This window comes from Doryrhamphus excisus, chromosome 15, assembly GCF_030265055.1.
Source record: "Doryrhamphus excisus isolate RoL2022-K1 chromosome 15, RoL_Dexc_1.0, whole genome shotgun sequence".
Classification (NCBI taxonomy): Eukaryota; Metazoa; Chordata; class Actinopteri; order Syngnathiformes; family Syngnathidae; genus Doryrhamphus; species Doryrhamphus excisus.
Window position 1 is genome coordinate 4,208,338 of NC_080480.1, and position 19,991 is coordinate 4,228,328.

A 19,991-nucleotide genomic window follows, 5' to 3' on the forward strand; every position below is an offset into this window, starting at 1 on the left:
AAAAAACTAACAAAACATTGGACTTTTATGATTATCTTGACGAACTATTCCATGCGATAACACTACTCCGCCACTAGAGGTCAGCATTACTGCAATAATGATTTGCTTGTGGTTTAAATGGATTAGCGTGAATGGTAACCATTTAATTATGACTAAATGTCAACGTAGATCTTTTTCCTCCTCACCTTTTCGCTGTGTTATTTTTTGTATTAGAAAAAAATAAGCTTTAAAGGACACTAAAGACTTCACATGAATAAATGTATCATTTTTAGGGAGGAAAAAAAACACCATGAAGTTAGCTAATCTGCATAAACAGGAAGTAAAAGTAGGAGCAACCATGCCATTATTCTACCATTGACTGGAAATTAAACCCGTTTTTTTTTAATTGTACAAAACTTTTACCCTCCCAAACATTCCATATTTGTACCAATGCTTGCATTGAATAAGTGCATTAAAGCAAATTTGAAAAAAAAAAACTAACAGAACATTGGACTTTTATGATTATCTTGACGAACTATTCCATGCGATAACACTACTCCGCCACTAGAGGTCAGCATTGCTGCAATAATGATTTGTTGTGGTTTAAATCGATTAAACTCAGCGTGAACAGTAACCATTTAATTATGACTAAATGTCAACGTAGATCTTTTTCCTCCTCACCTTTTCGGTATGTTATTTTTTGTATTAGAAAAAAAATAAGCTTTAAAAGACACTAAAGACTTCACATGAATAAATGTATCATTTTTAGGGAGAAAAAAAACCGCCACTATGAAGTTAGCTAATCTGCATAAACAGGAAGTAAAAGTAGGCGCCATGTAGGAGCAACCATGCCATTATTCTACCATTGACTGGAAAATAAACCCAACACAATAATTATACAAAACTTTTACCCTCCTAAACATTCCATATTTGTACCAATGCTTGCATTGAATAAGTGCATAAAGCAAATTTGAAAAAAAAACCTAACAAAACATTGGACTTTTATGATTATCTTGACGAACTATTCCATGCGATAACACTACTCCGCCACTAGAGGTCAGCATTACTGCAATAATGATTTGCTTGCGGTTTAAATGGATTAGCGTGAATGGTAACCATTTAATTATGACTAAATGTCAACGTAGATCTTTTTCCTCCTCACCGTTTCGCTAAATTATTTTTTGTATTAGAAACAAATAAGCTTTAAAGGACACTAAAGACTTCACATGAATAAATGTATCATTTTTAGGGAGGAAAAAAAATCCCACCATGAAGTTAGCTAATCTGCATAAACAGGAAGTAAAAGTAGGCGCCGTGTAGGAGCAACCATGCCATTATTCTACCATTGACTGGAAATTAAACCCGTTTTTTTTAATTGTACAAAACTTTTACCCTCCCAAACATTCCATATTTGTACATTAAAGCAAATTTGAAAAAAAAAACTAACAAAACATTGGACTTTTATGATTATATTGACGAACTATTCTATGCGATAACACTACTCCGCCACTAGAGGTCAGCATTACTGCAATAATGATTTGCTTGCAGTTTAAATGAATTAAACTCAGCGTGAATAGTAACCATTTAATTATGACTAAATGTCAACGTAGATCATTTTCCTCCTCACATTTTCACATTTTATTTTTGTATTGGAAACAAATATGCTTTAAAGGACACTAAAGACTTCACATGAATAAATAAATGTATCATTTTTAGGGAGGAAAAAAAATATTGGTGAGTATAATATCACAAGGTCACACAATGTAATAAATCTTTCCTGACTCCCACCAGGCTCTACTTTGAATGCTAGCGTGGGTATGAGATGTGCAGGTTTTATTGAAATGTAATCTGATGTAACAGAGGGCAATGCGGTTGATTTGAGGGGAAGATAGATGCTTGGGAACGGACAGGTTTTTTTTAATACTGGGAGCTATTTTATGGGAGAATTTGTAGTCCGGTTGTAGTTTTTAATCATTTAGCATGATGCTAAATATCCCAACCGTCGCTTTCACACAGTCACTGTTTTTGTCCGAGTACACGCAACGAAAAATGCGGACTAAAAAAAATGATTCACCTCAGCTTACATAAAACCTTTGTCTATATTTAGCCCCGGCATGACTCTAGATTTGTGCACCGACACTTTGAGATGTGCGTGGGTTCGCCCCGGGCTCGCTGTGCTGCCGGTTCGACATCCACGCCTCCTCCTGCAGGCTGGCTTTATCCGTAACATTAAACTACACGTTCCTCATAAAATAAACCTGTTGGGATGCAGCATGCCTCATCAAGGCGTGGCTTAAGACACAACGCAAGTTCAATTCCACCCTCGGCCATCTCTCCGGTTTCCTCCCACATTCCAAAAACATGCTAGGTTAATTAGCAACTCCAAATTGTCCATAGGTATGAATGCGAGTGTGAATGGTTGTTTGTCTATATGTGCCCTGTGATTGGCTGGCCACCAGTCCAGGGTGTACCCCGCCTCTCGCCCCGAAGACAGCTGGGATAGGCTCCAGCACCCCTCACGACCCTTGTGAGGATAAGCGGTAGAAAATGAATGAATGAATGAACCTTCTAAATGTGTTTTTTTAACATTATTAGAGCTCTCTAGACATGAAGTAGCACCCCTATAGTCACTTATATACTCCTATAATTCATTATTTATGACATTACACAACTCTTTTGCTGGAGACCCGAGTTCAATTCCACCCTTCTCCGGGTACTCCGGTTTCCTCCCACATTCCAAAAACATGCTAGGTTAATTGGCGACTCCAAATTGTCCATAGGTATGAATGTGAGTGTGAATGGTTGTTTGTCTATATGTGCCCTGTGATTGGCTGGCCACCAGTCCAGCGTGTACTGTTGCTAAACGTGCTTTAAGTGTTGACTAAATGAAATAAAATAACAAACAAACGATGCATTCAAAGACATGTGATGATATGTAGTTTTCTACACTGACCAGTAGGTGTCGGTAATGTTACTAAAATTGGTCATAGGAGTGTAAAGGTGACTATAGGGATGCTATTTCATGTCTAGAGGGCTCTAATGTTAAAAAAGTCTATTTGGAAGGTCATAAACGTTAGCGTGCAGGCCTCACAGCTAGGAGACCCGGGGTTCAATTCCACCCTCGGCCTTCTCTGAGTGTGGAGTTTGAACGTTCCGGTTTCCTCCCACATTCCAAAAACATGCTAGGTTAATTAGCGACTCCAAATTGTCCATAGGTATGAATGTGAGTGTGAATGGTTGTTTGTCTATATGTGCCCTGTGATTGGCTTCGTGTTGCGTTCAAGAAATTCCCGAGCGTCCATCATAACCCAGAGAAAAACAAAGCGAAGGCTCAAACATGCGGTGGTAAAGAGTTGTTCCCCGAGCGTGACCGCGCGGCCTCCTCTTGTTCCAAATGTCTTGTGACATTTCATTCTGATTGTATTCCATTGTGCGTCCTCTCGCCGCGGTCTTGTTTCAGCTCACCGAGTCCACGTTTGGTCAGCATCTGTCTTTGCGTCGCACGCCGTACGCTTGATACGCGAATCAAAGTGGCAGGTCGCTGTAACGTCTGTTTTTTTTTCTTTTTTTTTCCTCATGTGATGTCCCGTATCATAATAATATTTAACTTGTTTCTCTCTTTTGCTAAAATAATGTATAAAGTATTTAGCCTTTTTTAGCTTTTATTTTGTCTTTTGTCCATAAATGTATTGACTCTGAATGGCTGTCTTATATTCAGGGCAATATAGTAATTTTACATAATAATATTTAACTTGTTTATCTCTTTTGCTAAAATAATATATAAAGTATTTAACCTTTTTTGGCTTTTGTCCATACATGGTCTTTAAAAAGACAAGTCGTCTTATATTCAGATCAATACAGTGGTTTGACATAATATTATTTAGCTTGTTTCTCTTTTGCTTGAATAATTAGTATTTAAATAAAAGTATAAAGTATGAGTATTTAGCCTTTTAGCTTTAATTTTGTCTTTTGTCCATAAATTGACTGACTCTGAATGGCCGCCATTGGTGGCCCGCCATTGGTGGCCCGCCGTTGGTGGCCCGCCGTTGGTGGCCCGCCGTTGGTGGCCCGCCGTTGGTGGCCCGCCCTGTCACCTCTGGAATCTTCATCCAACGTTGCCTCTGAAAAAAACGTTCAATCCTCATAATGAATGGCCGCCATTGGGCCGCCATCGGTGGCCCGCCATCGGTGGCCCGCCATCGGTGGCCCGCCATCGGTGGCCCGCCATCGGTGGCCCGCCATCGGTGGCCCGCCATCGGTGGCCCGCCATCGGTGGCCCGCCATCGGTGGCCCGCCATGTCACCTCTGGAATCTCCATCCAACGCTACCTCTGAAGAAACGTTCATCCCCATAATGAATGGCTGCCATTGGGCCACCATTGGGCCGCCATTAGTGGCCCGCCATTGGGCCGCCATTAGTGGCCCGCCATTGGGCCGCCATTAGTGGCCCGCCATTGGCCCGCCATTGGCCCGCCATTGGCCCGCCATTGGCCCGCCATTGGCCCGCCATTGGCCCGCCCTGTCACCTCTGGAATCTCCATCCAACGTTGCCTCTGAAGAAACGTTCAATCCCCATAATCTCTTCTCATTTATTCACGCTCTCTCTCTCTCTCTCCCGCGGGCTCATGTCTGCCTCTTATTCCAATTTCACCTCTGTGTTCAACATGCACGTGCATGTGTGTATATGGGGCAGTGCACGTGCACGTGGGTGTGTGTATATGGGGCAGCGCATGCATGCCGTCGATGCCAGCGAGCACGTTGGTGCGGTGACGTCGGGCGCCCACGCGGTCGTGTTTGTGTGTGTGTGTGTGTCGTCACCGTGTCACAAAGCAAACTCCACGCTGGAAACTTTTTCATGTTTATCATCTTATTTCTTTTTATTTGCAGCTCAAAGCGCTCGGCTGTCAACCGGCCTGGGCTTGCTACTTCTCTCCGCCACGTCTCCCTCAATGTTTGGATCGATACCTAATAGAATTAGACTCTAATGGGAAGTACAAACTTGCTTTCTATTCACTAAATCCCCCCAAGGGAGGGGAGGGGAAGGGGAGGGGAGCTTTCTGGCAAAGTAAAGAAGGAGCAGTCTGTGAAATGAGACTATAGCCAAAGATGTATGTGCACTATTCTCCCGTGTGTGTGTGTGTGTGTGTGTGTGTGTGTGTGTGTGTGTGTGTGTGTCGTAGGAGAGAAGGCATACTGCAAATAGACTTGACAGTGCGTCAAATGGGTTTAAATTCTTCACTGTCAACGTGATGCGTGTTGGGTTTGTGGGGCCGCGATGGCTTTGTGTCGATGATGTGTGTCATGAAGGATGAACGATTCATATTTCCCACTTTGACTCTTTCAATGAGGAACGATTCTCTTGTGAGTCGGTAAATTTATGGACAAAAGACTGAATTAAAGCCAAAAAAGGCGAAATACTTTGTATTTTATTTGAGCAAAAGAGAGAAACAATTATGTCAAAACACTGTATTGATCTGAATATAAGACGACTTGTCTTTTTAAAGACCACTTTATGGACAAAAAACAACATTTAAGCCAAAAAAGGCTAAATACTCTATATATTATTTGAGCAAAAGAAAGAAACAAGCTAAATAATATTATGTCAAACCACTGTATTAATCTGAATATAAGACGACTTGTCTTTTTAAAGACCAATTGATGGACAAAAGCCACATTAGAGCCAAAAAAGGCTAAATACTTTATATATTATTTGAGCAAAAGAGAGAAACAAGCTAAATAATATTATTATGTCAAACCACTGTATCTGAATATAAGATGACTTGTCTTTTTAAAGACCACTTTATGTACAAAAAAACTACATTTAAGCCAAAAAAGGCTAAATACTCTATATATTATTTGAGAAAAAGAGAGAAACAAGCTAAATAATTTTATGTCAAACCACTGTATTGATCTGAATATAAGACGACTTGTCTTTTTAAAGACCAATTTATGGACAAAAGCCAAAAAAAGGCTAAATACTTTAGATATTATTTGAGCAAAAGAGAGAAACGAACTAAATATTATTATGTAAAATTACTATATATATTAACCCTGAATATAAGACGACCTGTCTTTTTTTAAAACCATTTTTAGACAGGGTGCAAAATGAAAGACAAAAAAAATAATTTTGAAAACCACTGTATTTATCTGAATATAAGACGACTTGTCTTTTTAAAGACCACTTTATGGACAAAATAGAAGCTAAAAAAGTCTATATACTTTATATATTATTTGAGCAAAAAAGAGAAACAAGCTAAATAAAATATTATCTGATGTTACTGTATTGCCCTGAATATAAGACGACTTGTCTTTTTAAAGACCACTTCATGGACACAAGACAAAATAAAAGCCAAAAAAGGCTAAATACTTAATATATTATTTGAGCAAAGGGAGAAACAAGCTAAATCATATTATGTCACACCACTGTATTGGTCGAAATATAAGACGACTTGTCTTTTTAAAGACCAATTTATGGACAAAAGACAAAATAAAAGCCAATAAAGGCTAAATACTTTATATATTATTTTCGCAAAAGAGATAAACAAGCTAAATATGATCTTAAATTACTGTATTGCTTTGAATATAAGACGTCCTATTTATTTTTTTCCAACCAATTTTTAGACAAAACACAAAATGAAAGACCAAAAAAAATTTTTTTTAAGTGAATACATATAAGACAACTTGTCTTTTTAAAGACCACTTTATGGACAAAATAAAAGCTAAAAAAGTCTATATACTTTATATATTATTTGAGCAAAAGAGAGAAACAAACTAAATATTATTATGTAAAATTACTATATATTAACCCTGAATATAAGACGACCTGTCTTTTAAAAAAAAAATTTTTTTTAGACAAAATTCAAAATGAAAGACAAAAAATATATGTTTGAAAACCACTGTATTGATTGGAATATAAGACGACTTGTCTTTTTAAAGACCACTTTATGGACGAAAGACAAATGAAAAATTAAAAATGCAAAATACTTTGTAGCCATCATTTTTACGATACATTATTAAACGAGAAATGTTATTTTTCAACATTACAAGAAAACAAAACTAATAAAGTAGTCATGTTAGGATTGAGGAACATGTTCCGATATTAATGGAATAAAATCCCAATATTCTGGGAATGAAGTCATCACTATGATAGTAAAATGTACAAGATGAAAGTAGTAATATTTGTATGAACGGGTGATGAATAGCATAAGTAGGTAAGTCAGCGAATATGAATTGTTAACCACGTCCGGATGGACTAATGGGCTATGCTAGCTTAATTGTCATCATTAAAATATGCAAGTTACCTAAGTTTGCCTCGCCACTGCTATGTTGCGCCCGCTAATTGCCTGACCCGAGCGTTGTATTCCTGCTAAGTGCCGACTCAGACAAAAGCACACAGTCAGCAAATACATCCTGACCCCCCCACACCCCCGCCCCACCCCCCCCCCCCCACTTCTTTCCTTTTCCTTCACTTCTAACTGTGCTCCCTAAACCTCAATTATTCACAACTTATGAATAACGCACTTCACCTCAAGCTGGCAAGTGGGGGTATTTCTGCACATGGTGCCGTGAATTAGTCATAGCCCCCCCCCCCCCCCCGTAGCCCCCCCCCATACACACACACAATGGCAAAACATACACTTTTCATGCCTCAGCTTTTCTCTATTCAGTGCACGGGAAAGTGCCACCTTTGCTGTCAATGCATGGAAACATTTGGACTTGTGAGGAAAGGGGGGGGCTTTTAAGTAGGGGTGGGGTTCAGGGGGGGGGGGGCTGACTTAAGTCATGTTTAATTGATCTCAAAATCCCTGCCGCCTCGCTCTCCCCCTGCATGTTCACAGTACGGAACACTTGTTTGCAATCAGCCGTTTGAAGTGTCACTAACAGGGGCGTAGGAGCAAAAGTATTGAGTTGGGTTGAGGTCCGGGTTCTGGTCCATTTAGTCAGGGATTGTTGTTTTGTTTGCTGTTATTTGCGATGTTATTATGTGTGCTAGCATCCTATTAGTAGCTGGGTACTGTAATTATTACCTCTTGAATCCATGACCCCTTTAGCATTAGCATTAGCATTAGCATTAAATAATATTTGGGTGGATCTTGGTGGGCGTGTCACCTCTCTCTGAATTTTTAATTGCTTTAATTCCTAATCCATGACCCGTCAAGTATTAGCATTAGCATTAGCTAATGAGTATGGAGTGTGGAAGAAAAAGAACTTGCCTTCCAAGAGGACATAATGTCTGTTTTGGTCAAGTAGTTTGTAAAATAAATTACCCGCAAATAATCCATTAGCATTAGCATTAAATAATCTTTGGGTGGATCTTGGTGGGCGTGTCACCTCTGTCTGAATTTTTAATTCCTTGTTTTGACTTCCATGGTGATGGCTTTCCTTTTCATTAGCGCACTGCCGCTTGGTCGAAAACAAAAAAAAAATGTAAATAAAAAAAGTAAATAACTGACACTTGTTTACAATCAGCCGTTTTGAAGTGTCACTCACAGGGGGGTAGGAGCAAAAGTATTGGGACGCAACGGGTTGAGGTCCGGGTTCCGGTCCACTTAGTCAGGGATTGTTGTTTTGTTTGCTGTTATTTGCAATGTTATTATGTGTGCTAGCATCCTGTTAGTAGCTGGGTACTGTAATTATTACCACCTCTTGAATCCATGACCCGTCTAGCATTAGCATAAGCTAATGAGTATGGAGTGTGGAAAAAAAAGAACTTGCTTTCCAAGAGGACATAATGTCTGTTTTGGTCAAGTAGTTTGTAAAATAAATTACCCGCAAATAATGCATTAGCATTAGCATTAGCATTAAATAATATTTGGGTGGATCTTGGTGGGCGTGTCACCTCTCTCTGAATTTTTTATTCCTTTAATTCCTTTTTAATTCCTTTTAATTCCTAATCCATGACCCGTCAAGTATTAGCATTAGCATTAGCATTAGCTAATGAGTATGGAGTGTGGAAAAAAAACATGCATGTTTCAACAACATGCATGCTAGGTTAATTAGCGACTCCAAATTGTCCATAGGTATGAATGTGAGTGTGAATGGTTGTTTGTCTGTATGTGCAATGTGATTGGCTGGCTGGCCACCAGTCCAGGGTGTACCCTGCCAGCTGGGATAGGCTCCAGCACCCCTGTGACCCTCGTTCGGATAAGCGGTAGAAAATGAATGACTTTCCTTTTCATTTGCGCACTGCTGCTTAGTCGACAAAAATAAACGTAAATAAAAAAAGTAAATAACTGACGTCAACATGCCACAATATAATGAATAATAGACCACGCCTCTAACAAGTCTCCATCTTCCTGCCCTTTGCACATGCTCAGTAGGGCGTCAGTGTGTTTAAAGAACACAAGCCGCACACTGACTACTCTATAAGACTATTCACATTGCACTTTTATCATATGTTCTTCTTATCAAATGTCAAAATACACCCACCCACTCAACCCCCCCCCCCTTTCTTTTTTTAGAAGACATGAAACAACCCGATCACGTGCGTGCATGCGACGCTTCCAATCACAGCCCTGCTGGTGCTTATGAACGTGATAAACGCGCCTCATTAAATATGCAATCCGGCGTGCGAGCCTCAGTCCGCGATATGCAACATCCTTTTTTTTTTCCACTCCCTCCCCTTCACGCACACATACACGCACACGCGCACTCACACGCTGCAGGACTGCACCGTGTCCACATGGAATGCAATGCAATGCAACTATTTGATAGCAATTAATACGTGGACTTTTTCCTTAATGTGCGGTTTTTTTTTCATCTGGCTGTCTCTCTTTTATACACACGCGCACACGCAAGCACTCTCTTTTTCTCTGTCAGTGGGAATTGGACTACACGCGGAGAGGGTTTCGCTGTGGCGCGCTGCTGGAGGAGACTAAAACTAACAAACAAAATACGTGGGAACTTATTTTGGGTTTTTTTTCCGGAGATGAGGAGATTATTACACATGACGAAGAAGTGAAGAGTAAAGACACCTGAACGCCTCATGGAAGAAAGGTGCTTGAAGTGGTTCCACACTCAAAAGAAAAGACGGTGACTCGGTCGTGCTTCGTTTTCTTGTGTGCAGCGTCCTCGGAAAAGAAAGTCTTACCCCCCCCTCCCAAAAAAAAAAAAAAAAAAATCCTCAAGTGGTGTGTAAAAATGGTCCGGTAGGTACGAATCCAACTTGGTCAGGTGGGAGACGGAATTGAACATGTGAGTCCAAAAAAAAAAAAAAAAAAAAAAAAAAGAACCAGTGCGCACCAGACGGAGCCACAACAGAGCGCTGCAACGCGCAAAAAAAAAAAAAAAAAAAAACTCAAAATTCCCAGCCGGGCTTGTGTGCACACACACAACATCTCGACGACTGAGGCGGGAAAATGTCTTCACACGGACTGCTAATGGCAGGAGGATACTGATTCTTCATGGTTGTCCACCGAGAAGGTGCCGCAAAAGCCCAGCTGGATTGTCCAGTCCCTCCTGGACACCCTGTTTGCTTTTAATGCCAGTCAAGGTAAGTTTGACCCATTTTTACATCATAAAATCATAAATGCATGTTTTCATATCTGGATCCTAAATGCAGTTTTTGGGGGAAAGATTGCACACTGAATGCATCACTTTGTGCTGTGATGGGCTTCATAGTGGACTTAAGTTCCTTGTAGCTCTGATTCTATAGAGTGCAAGCATGCACAACAATAATAAACAATGTTGTTATGATTATTGTATATGTTGATGGCGTCTGCTGCATGACTGGTGCTAGTCCAGGAGTCCCTGATGCAGTTTTTTATGGAAGGATAGCAAACAAAATCCATCATTTTGTACTCAATTGAGTTTGAATTGTGGTAAATGGTGCTGTCCATGGTGCTGGAATTTTACTTGGGTTTAACTGACTGGTTATAGTGAGAGTCATTCATTCATTTTCTACTGCTTATCCTCACGAGAAATAGGGGGGTGCTGGAGCCTATCACAGCTGTCTTCCGGGCGAGAGGCGGCGTACACCCTGGACTGGTGGCCAGCCAATCACAGGGCACATATAGACAAACAACCATTCACACTCACATTCATACCTATGGACAATTTGGAGTCGCCAATTAACCTAGCATGCATGTTGTTGGAATAATTTTACTTTATTTTAGTTTTATTGTGTGCGAGATTCATTGTTGTACGCCCCCCCCAAATGCACATTCATTCATTTATTTTCTACCGCTTATCCTCACGAGGGTCATGAGTATGCTGGAGCCTATCCCAGCTGTCTTCGGGGCAAGAGGCAGGGTACACCCTGGACTGGTGGCCAGCCAATCACAGGGCACATATAGTCAAACAACCATTCACACTCACATTCATACCTATGGACAATTTGGAGTCGCTAATTAACCTAGCATGCATGTTGTTGGAATAATTTTACTTTATTTTAGTTTTATTGTGTGTGAGATTCATTGTTGTACGCCCCCCCCCCAAGTGCACATTCATTTTCTAGCGCTTATCCTCACGAGGGTCATAGGTATGCTGGAGCCTATCCCAGCTGTCTTAGGGCGAGAGGCGGGGTACACCCTGGACTGGTGGCCAGCCAATCACAGGACACATATAGACAAACAACCATTCACACTCACATTCATACCTATGGACAATTTGGAGTCGCCAATTAACCTAGCATGCATGTTGTTGAAATAATTTTACTTTATTTTAGTTTTATTTTGTGTGACATTCATTGTTGTACGTCCCCCCGCTTGTACCTCTTATCCTCACAAGGGTCACAGGTATGCTGGAGCCTATCCCAGCTGTCTTCGGGTGAGAGGCGGGGTACACCCTGGACTGGTGGCCAGCCAATCACAGGGCACATATAGACAAACAACCATTCACACTCACATTCATACCTATGGACAATTTGGAGTCGCTAATTAACCATTTTGGAATGTGAGAGGAAACCGGATAGATGGCCGAGGGTGGAATTGAACTCGGGTCTCCTAGCTGTGAGGCCTGTGAGGGAAGTGGCGAAGGACTGCTGTAGTCTGACTGGTTGCACTTTCAGTCTCTTCCCTCCTGCTTTTAAGCAACTCTGCGTCATATAATTGGATTGCACACATAAACAAACGCTGACGAGACGGACAGACCTCCAATATGGCGGCAGAATTACTGCAAAGCATCAAAGTCCCTCCTCCTTCAAGGCTTTAAAATAATGAAACACCCGTGGAGCTGCTGGTACAGCTGGCCAAGTGGCAATTATTTCACGTGAACTATGACCCCCTCGGAACGAAACGTCAATGAACCTGATGGTTCGTATTTGGCCTGTTTGTCATTCGGTCAGCTGGTATTGAAGTGGCTTTATGTTAAATGACATTTTTAGCCAGATTATGTCGCCCATGCCGCGTGAAGACTATGTCAATAACAACGACTCATAAAGAGTAATCAGTAAACCAATAGTATCTTAGTTCAATGTCATAGGCATTACTATAGATGCTTTAGGTAGACATGGCCAGAAATAACTAATAAAATAAATATACTAATATATACTAATATACTAAAATTAATATATATATTTATATAATATATTTTATATATAATTAATATATAGTATAGTATATAGTATAATATATATAATTGTTTGTTTATATATATATATATGTGTTTGTATATATAATTAATTAATATATTTAATATAATAATAATATTAATAATATATAGTAATTATTTAAATAAATAAAGTATTATATAATATATAAAAATTAATTAATTAATTAATTATAATTAAATAAAAATCTAAATAATAGATAGTAATTATATGAATAATAATATTAATATTATATAATATATTAATGTATATATTATCATTAATATAATATTAATATTACATTAATATCATATTAATATAATTAATATATAGTATATATAATTGTTTGTTTGTCATTTTACTTCAAGCAAAAAAACAACAAAATTAAAAAAAATAATATATGTAACATAATATTAATATATAATATCTATTATAAAAGAAATAATAATTATTTTCTCTGATTATGTCTACTATGTTGGGTAATTTCAATCTAAAGATGACTATAGGGGTGTTATTTCATGTCTTGAGGGCTCTAATAATGTTAAAAACAGGTTTTCTCTTTGCCATAATTATGAAAATATTCAACGTATTAATATTGAATCATTAGATTACAATTGAGTGCCATCCCATAATCAGTTCACAGTTCCACATGTCCAAAAGGAGTAGGAAGAAGCAAAGCTTATTAAATCCTACCCCTCCATCTGGTACTTTTACAATCAGTAAATGTTACATTTGTTCACTTCCTGCTTTCCATAATGCAGTTTAAGGTTTTTTAAATTTAGTTTTTAGTTATTTATTTATTTTTATATTTATTTTTTTTCATTTTAAAATTTTTATATATTTTTTATTTATTTTGTATTATTTTTTTATTTTATTTTTTTTATTGATCTGTATGAGAGGTAAATCTAATATATGACAAATAACAGTGCCACCATGTGGTGATTTGGTCTTAAATATAATAGCACACACCACACACTAGAGATGAACATCTGTCACAAATTTTCACCTTTTTTGATAAAGCGGTTCAAGAGAAGAAGCATCGGCATGCCCTCTTTAAAAAGTCAACATTCCGAGGCAGGAAGTGGAGGCGTGTCATGGTTGCTCATTGAGTTGATTCGCCGGGGAAATAACAACCCAAGCGTTACGGTGAAGAATTGCACCACCAGTAGCATCTCTGTAGCGACTACACAGGAGCATAGAAGACCAAACCTCCTCAATGAATGAATGTTAAGCATTTCTACACACACACACACACACACACTGTGTGGGGGGGTGGGGGGGGCTACAATGTGGTTCACCGCAGGAGGCGACGAGAGGGCAGCAGCAGCATCTCACAATATTAACCTGAAAGTAGCAGGAGGTGGTGTGAAACGAGATGTTCTTAAGCCATAAAAAATAAAAGACATACATGAGAAGAGATGCATAATGACCAGAGGGAAAGACGCATGAGTGAGATCTGTGAGACGGGGGTGGGGCGGCAGGGCGGGCGGCGAGGGGGGGTGTCATCGAGTGCATCAGAGTGAAACAAGGGTGAGAGAAGGATCAAGGGAAGGCTAAACGTACAGTTGGAGGGGATGGAAAACAACAAAAAAAGGAAGCGGAAAAAAAAAAGGGTGAAACAATGGCGATACAAGCATCTGCGCCGAAGGCGGCCTCATGCTGCGCCTGGAGGACTTCCTGCCAAGACCTCGAGAGAGAGAGCGAGAGAGAGAGACATGGTGTTCGATATTCCGTGTCGATATTCTACAGCGGAGAACAAAAGGCATGGAAATGTGGCAGGGACTCAAAAAAAACCCCAACATCTAAACTCTGCTTCTTCCTACTCCTTTTCGGACATGTGACGTACTTCCCTGTAGCATGCGTCATACAAATGAAATTATGCATTTTGATAACATTTCATGCTGATTGTTGTAATAAAATATCATGACATTACTAATACCACGTCACAAGAGAACCAGAGTACACAGGGGAGGAAGCCACCTGCTGTGGCCCAGCAAAGTGCACTATATTTGGACACAGGTTGCGAGCAGACAGGGTGCCGCTACGGAGGTCAGAGGAACCGGAGTATAGAGCAGGAGGAGCCACTCGGCATGACCCAGGAAGGTGCACTGTATTCGGGCACACGCACCGATCACTTCAGGTGGCTGATCAGGTATTTTGTGTGTTGCACTGTGCAGCATGAGATTGCAGAGGGTGGAATTGAACTCGGGTCTTCTATCTGCGAGGCTTGTGCGACAACCACTCTACTGTGCAGCACAAGGGTGGAATTGAACTCGGGTCTCCTAGCTGTGAGGCCTGTGCGCTAACCACTCTATCACCGTGCAGCATGAGATGGCCGAGGGTGGAATTTAACTGGGGTCTCCTAGCTGTGAGGCCTGTGCGACAACTCCTCCTCCACCGTGCAGCATGAGATTGCAGAGGGTGGAATTGAACTTGGGTCTTCTATCTGCGAGGCTTGTGCGCTAACCACTCTATCACCGTGCAGCATGAGATGGCCGAGGGTGGAATTGAACTCGGGTCTCCTAGCTGTGAGGCCTGTGCGATAACCACTCCGGCACTGTGCAGCATGAGATTGCCGAGGATGGAATTTAACTTGGGCCTTCTAGTTGTGAGACCTTTGCGCCAACCACTCGTCCACCGTGCAGCATGAGATTGCTGAGGGTGGAATTGAACTCGGGTCTCCTAGCTGTGAGGCCTGTGCGATAACCACTCCAGCACTGTGCAGCATGAGATTGCCGAGGGTGGAATTGAACTCGGGTGTCCGAGCTGCGAGGCCTGTGCGTTAACCACTTCTCCACTGTGCAGCCCCTATCACCCATCATAGTGGATATAAATAAGAGAAAATAAGTTGTCAAGTTATCTTTGTTCATGCTTTTTACTGCGCTCTTATTTTGGTACATCCTGTTTCCTGTTCTCCAGACCTTGTGCCAGGCAGGCAGTGGTCTCAGGTGTTCCTCATTAGCAATCAGTAGGCTCGTTAAGCACGGTAGCGTGGCTGGGACAGTGGCGGGTTTGCGGTGTGTTAGCGTGGGATTATCGGACGTGGATTCAATGGTGAGTTTATGCCATTTTCTACTTTTGCTTTGTTTTGGACTTTTGGGTTTTTAGATTTTGTTTTGTCGGCTTTGTTGTGAGCTCAGTTTTGGACGTTTGTTTGTTGACTACACTAGTTTGACATGGCTTTGCTGACTGGTGTAGCGCTACAACTCGTACCGGAAGAGGTACTTTTTGTCTATTTCTTTACTTCCTGTTTGTAGTTTTACTTAATGACCAGGCTCACTGTAAGCGTGTCTTCTGAATGCTTTATTTTAATATTTTCCTTTATTTTGTCATTTCTATGCATGGAAATTAGTCTGAAAATATGCTACTTTTTTTAAAGGTGCATATTTTATGACTAATAGTCCATATTATTTATACTTTTTATATGCCCCGCTTTTAGCCATGTTTTAGCTGTGTATAAACAAATGAATGTTGTATTTAATGTATCATTTATTATGTTTACTCAACTCTATTTTTTCTGTAAAGCGTCTTTGAGTACTTTAGAAAGCGCTATACAAATAAAATGTATTATTATTGTTATATTTAACCCCAAAACAGCATGGTTTATTGATATATTTTTGAAAAATCTTCAATTTGAACTGTAAATGACAAAGCCAACAGGGGGTGGTGGGGGCAAAATACTGAAAAATAATTATAAAATGCGACTTAAATGGAAAATTACATTGCCATAATGAAAGCAATTAAACAGTGTAATGAGAATAAGATCAAACCTTACATAGATTCCCTGAATGAGTGTAGAAACAGAGGTAAAGGAATATGAATGGTCATCCAATGACCAATGTAGTAATGTACTTTTTCTGAACGGCAATAATTAATTCCACATGGATGATGCGTTCACGGCCTGCAGGAGTAAAAAAAAAAAAAAGTCAATGATGCAGGAGTAAAGTATTAGTATAACAAAGCAGGTGTTGCAGGCTCCGGGCCGTCCTCTTGCTCCTCTTGCTCTCATCCCGCAAACGTGAGTCACATATGGCTCCCAGCGGACTCGGTTGTTGACTCACGCACAGTCGCCCACAGGCTCTGCGATCGTGTCATGGCGAATATGACCACAAGTGTGCGTGTGTGTGTGTATGTGTGTGTGACCAACAGGATGGTGCTGGAAGCGTGCGGGTGAGTGTGACGGATCGCATCCGGGCGACTGGCTCACGGAAAAAGATCCAATGCTTAGTGGGAAAAGTACCGACCCTTTAGTGCAGATCATACGAAATTCTTCTGGTCGATGATGATTAATTCATTTTCTACTGCTTATCCTCACAAGGGTCGCAAGGGGTGCTGGAGCCTATCCCAGCTGTCTTCGGGCGGGTTACACCCTGGCCAGCCAATCACAGGGCACATATAGACAAACAACCATTCACACTCACATTCATACCTATGGACAATTTGGAGTCGAAAACCCATGTACGGGGAGAACATGCAAACTCCACACAGAAATGGCCGAGGGTGGAATCGAACTCGGGTCTTCTAGCTGTGAGGTCTACGTGCTAACCACTAGACCGCCGTGCCGCCTGTACATCAATACAATGTCCTTCAATCCAACCTCTGGTTAGCAGGCCACTGGTTTTGAACATTAGAGCAGTGTAGACATGAAATAGCACCCCTATAGTCACCTTTTACGCTCACTAATTTTTTTTGTTCCTCAACTCTTATGCTGCAGGAACTTGAGACATATTCTCGCAAAAGCAAGCTAGCAAAAAAGTAGATATGTCCTGGGAAAAGACACCATCTGGTCACCACAGGGTTGGGTGTAATACAGCTGGGATAGGTTCCAGCATACCCGGGAATCTAGTGAGAACAAATGCATTCAAAGACGTGACCATACTTTATTTTGCACTGGCTAGGTGTCAATAATGTTACTGCATTGCTTTGGAGAGATACACAAGCACCAGAGTTGATTGATCACTTCCTGTCTGCATCCTCCCCTACACCCCCCGCTAAGACAGTCTTATTGTTTTTAATTGTCTACTACGTGGGTCTGCACGGCGGTGCAGATCTCACAGCTAGGAGACCAGGGTTCAATTCCACCCTTGGCTATCTCTGTGTCGAGTTTGCATGTTTGCATGCGTGGGTTTTCTCCGGGTACTCCGGTTTCCTCCCACATTCCAAAAAATTAGCAATTTTACAAAAATACTATTAAGAGGGCTGCACGCTGGTCAAGTGGTTAGCACGCAGGCCTCACAGCAAGGGGACCCGTGTTCAATTCCACCAAACATGCTAGGCTAATTGGCGACTCCAAATTGTCCATAGGTATGAATGTGAGTGTGAATGGTTGTTTGTCTATATGTGCCCTGTGATTGGCTGGCCACCAGTCCAGGACAGCTGGGATAGGCTCCAGCACCCCCTGCGACCCTTGTGAGGAAAAGCGGTAGAAAATTAATGAATGAATGTCTACTACGTTGGGTAATAGGAGCATAAAAGTGAATATAGGGGTGTTATTTCATGTCTAGAGGGCTCTAATAATGTTAAAGACCCCATTAAGGGCTGTAAACGGCTTTCCTATGCTATTCCTTGTAATGCCTTACAACAAAAAATGGTAGTAACGGAAACTGTGTCAGTTTTATAAGACGCTGGAATCCGAATCCTCTTCCTCTGTCCTAATTGGGCTTCTTTCATAGAGCAGCCGCTGTTGTTGTTGGCAGGTTTCATCAGAAGACGTCTGTTCCTGCTTCCATCTTGACTGTTCCTCCCCGTCTTTTAATATAATCATCATATAACGCTTGCTTCCCGACAGTCGTTCCACACACACACGTCCTTAAATCGGTATTCATTTCACGACCGTCCTTATAATAGAGACGAGCCGGGCTGAGAATAGATCCTCCAAGAGACAAGTGTTCAACGGCGGGCATCTGGGCGTTGTGCTGGTGTTTGCGTAGACAATCCAAAGCCTTGTGTTGCCACCTTTTTAATCCACGTGCTTCCGCCGGGATGCAACAATGCTTCCGAACCCACGCGTGTGCACGTTTGCAGCTAATCTCTGCTGACAAGTCGCGGCGTGTGGCCCATCACGCTACATCCCTGTGATGGATAATTGTGTGCTGCACAGCAAGCTTGAGCGGGGGGGGGGATTTGTGGTCGGTCATGTCAAGGATTAGCATGAACAAGCCATAGTTGCTGTTTAAATGTAAATAAACTTACCCTTGGATTAGTCCTAAATTGGTGTCTAAATTCCAGTTCCACCGTTTTCCACATGGATCAGAGTGTCCTTGAGGACAAGACAGGACCCCCCCACCCCCTCCCCTCCATGATAAAGACATCTTTCTTTATCTACCGTTTTGATTTGTTCTTAATGGATTCAGTGATGTGGAATGAGATCGGGAGCTCGGTGAACTTGCTTGCTTATGTTAATTCATTAATTCTATTCAGCTTCCCTGGTATGTTCTTTATGCTATATGATGTGTGGGGTGTCCAAATGGTCTTTTTAATTGTCTCACAGTAAAAAAAAAAAAAAAAAACGGAAAAGGAAAATAACATAAAAATCAGGATAATAAAATTGTAAAAAAAATAAAATGGCAAAATTGTGACCGTTTTATGTGGAGCTGGGCGATTTCGGCACAGTGTAACACTAATGCCGATAAGCGCTTACACTTTTTAACTATTAGAGCCCTCTAGAAATTAAATAGCACCCCTATGCTCACCTTTACACTCACATTACCCAATATAATAGACATAATAAAAGAAAATAGGACATATAAATCATGTTTACCATCTTGTAAATAGTTTTGAACGATTAGAGCCCTCTAGAAATTAAATAACACCCCTATGCTCACCTTTACACTTGCATTACCCAATATAGTAGGCATAAAAAAAAGAAAATAAGACATAAAAACTGTATTTACAAGGTGGTAAATGTGATTTATAACTATTAGAGCCCTCCAGAAATTAAATAACACCCCTATGCTCACCTTTACACTTGCATTACCCAATATAGTAGACATAATAAAAGACAATAAGACACCTTTTTAACTATTAGAGCCCTCTAGAAATGAAATAACATCCCTATGCTGACTTTTGTGTTAATTCGAAGCTCTGATAATGTCGGTTTCTGTTTCCTGTCAATTAATTGCCCAGCCCTAATTTAATTATGTTCTTGCTAGCATGTCCAGCATTGGATGAAAGGATAAACCAACGGCCCTCAGTCATGACACTTGCCTTGACGGCAGCCATGTTTTTTCCCCAACCAATCGTTCTCCTATTTTAAGTCAATCCGAGCTATTGGGTCAAGCTTTGGGGTTTAATAACTACAAGCATCCTGTGTGGCGCCATATTGGGAATAATAATAATAGCAGAGGCAACACAGCAGGTGCGTGTTTTGACACATATTCTCCCCTTTTGGACAAACGGCTCTAAGCCTTTAAGCCAAGTCCCAACAGAACAGCCGCTAGCCACAATATATTCTTAAACCTTTAGAAGCAAACATGTTGACAACGCAA

At 40.8% G+C, this 19,991-nt stretch overlaps 1 protein-coding gene across 3 annotated transcripts in view; it reads left to right on the forward strand.

Moving 5' to 3' along the window:
• The first annotated feature begins 9,564 nt into the window (after positions 1-9,564).
• Positions 9,565-19,991, forward strand: part of cacna1ia (calcium voltage-gated channel subunit alpha1 Ia) — a 175,612-nt gene continuing 165,185 nt past the window's right edge. For 2 of the 3 annotated variants that reach the window (XM_058050223.1, XM_058050225.1), the window contains exon 1: positions 9,565-10,470. The gene's annotated coding sequence lies outside the window, so the exon portion shown is untranslated. Of the gene's footprint in view, positions 10,471-14,757; positions 15,559-19,991 lie in introns of those variants that run through there. The other variant, XM_058050224.1, reaches the window with a different exon arrangement.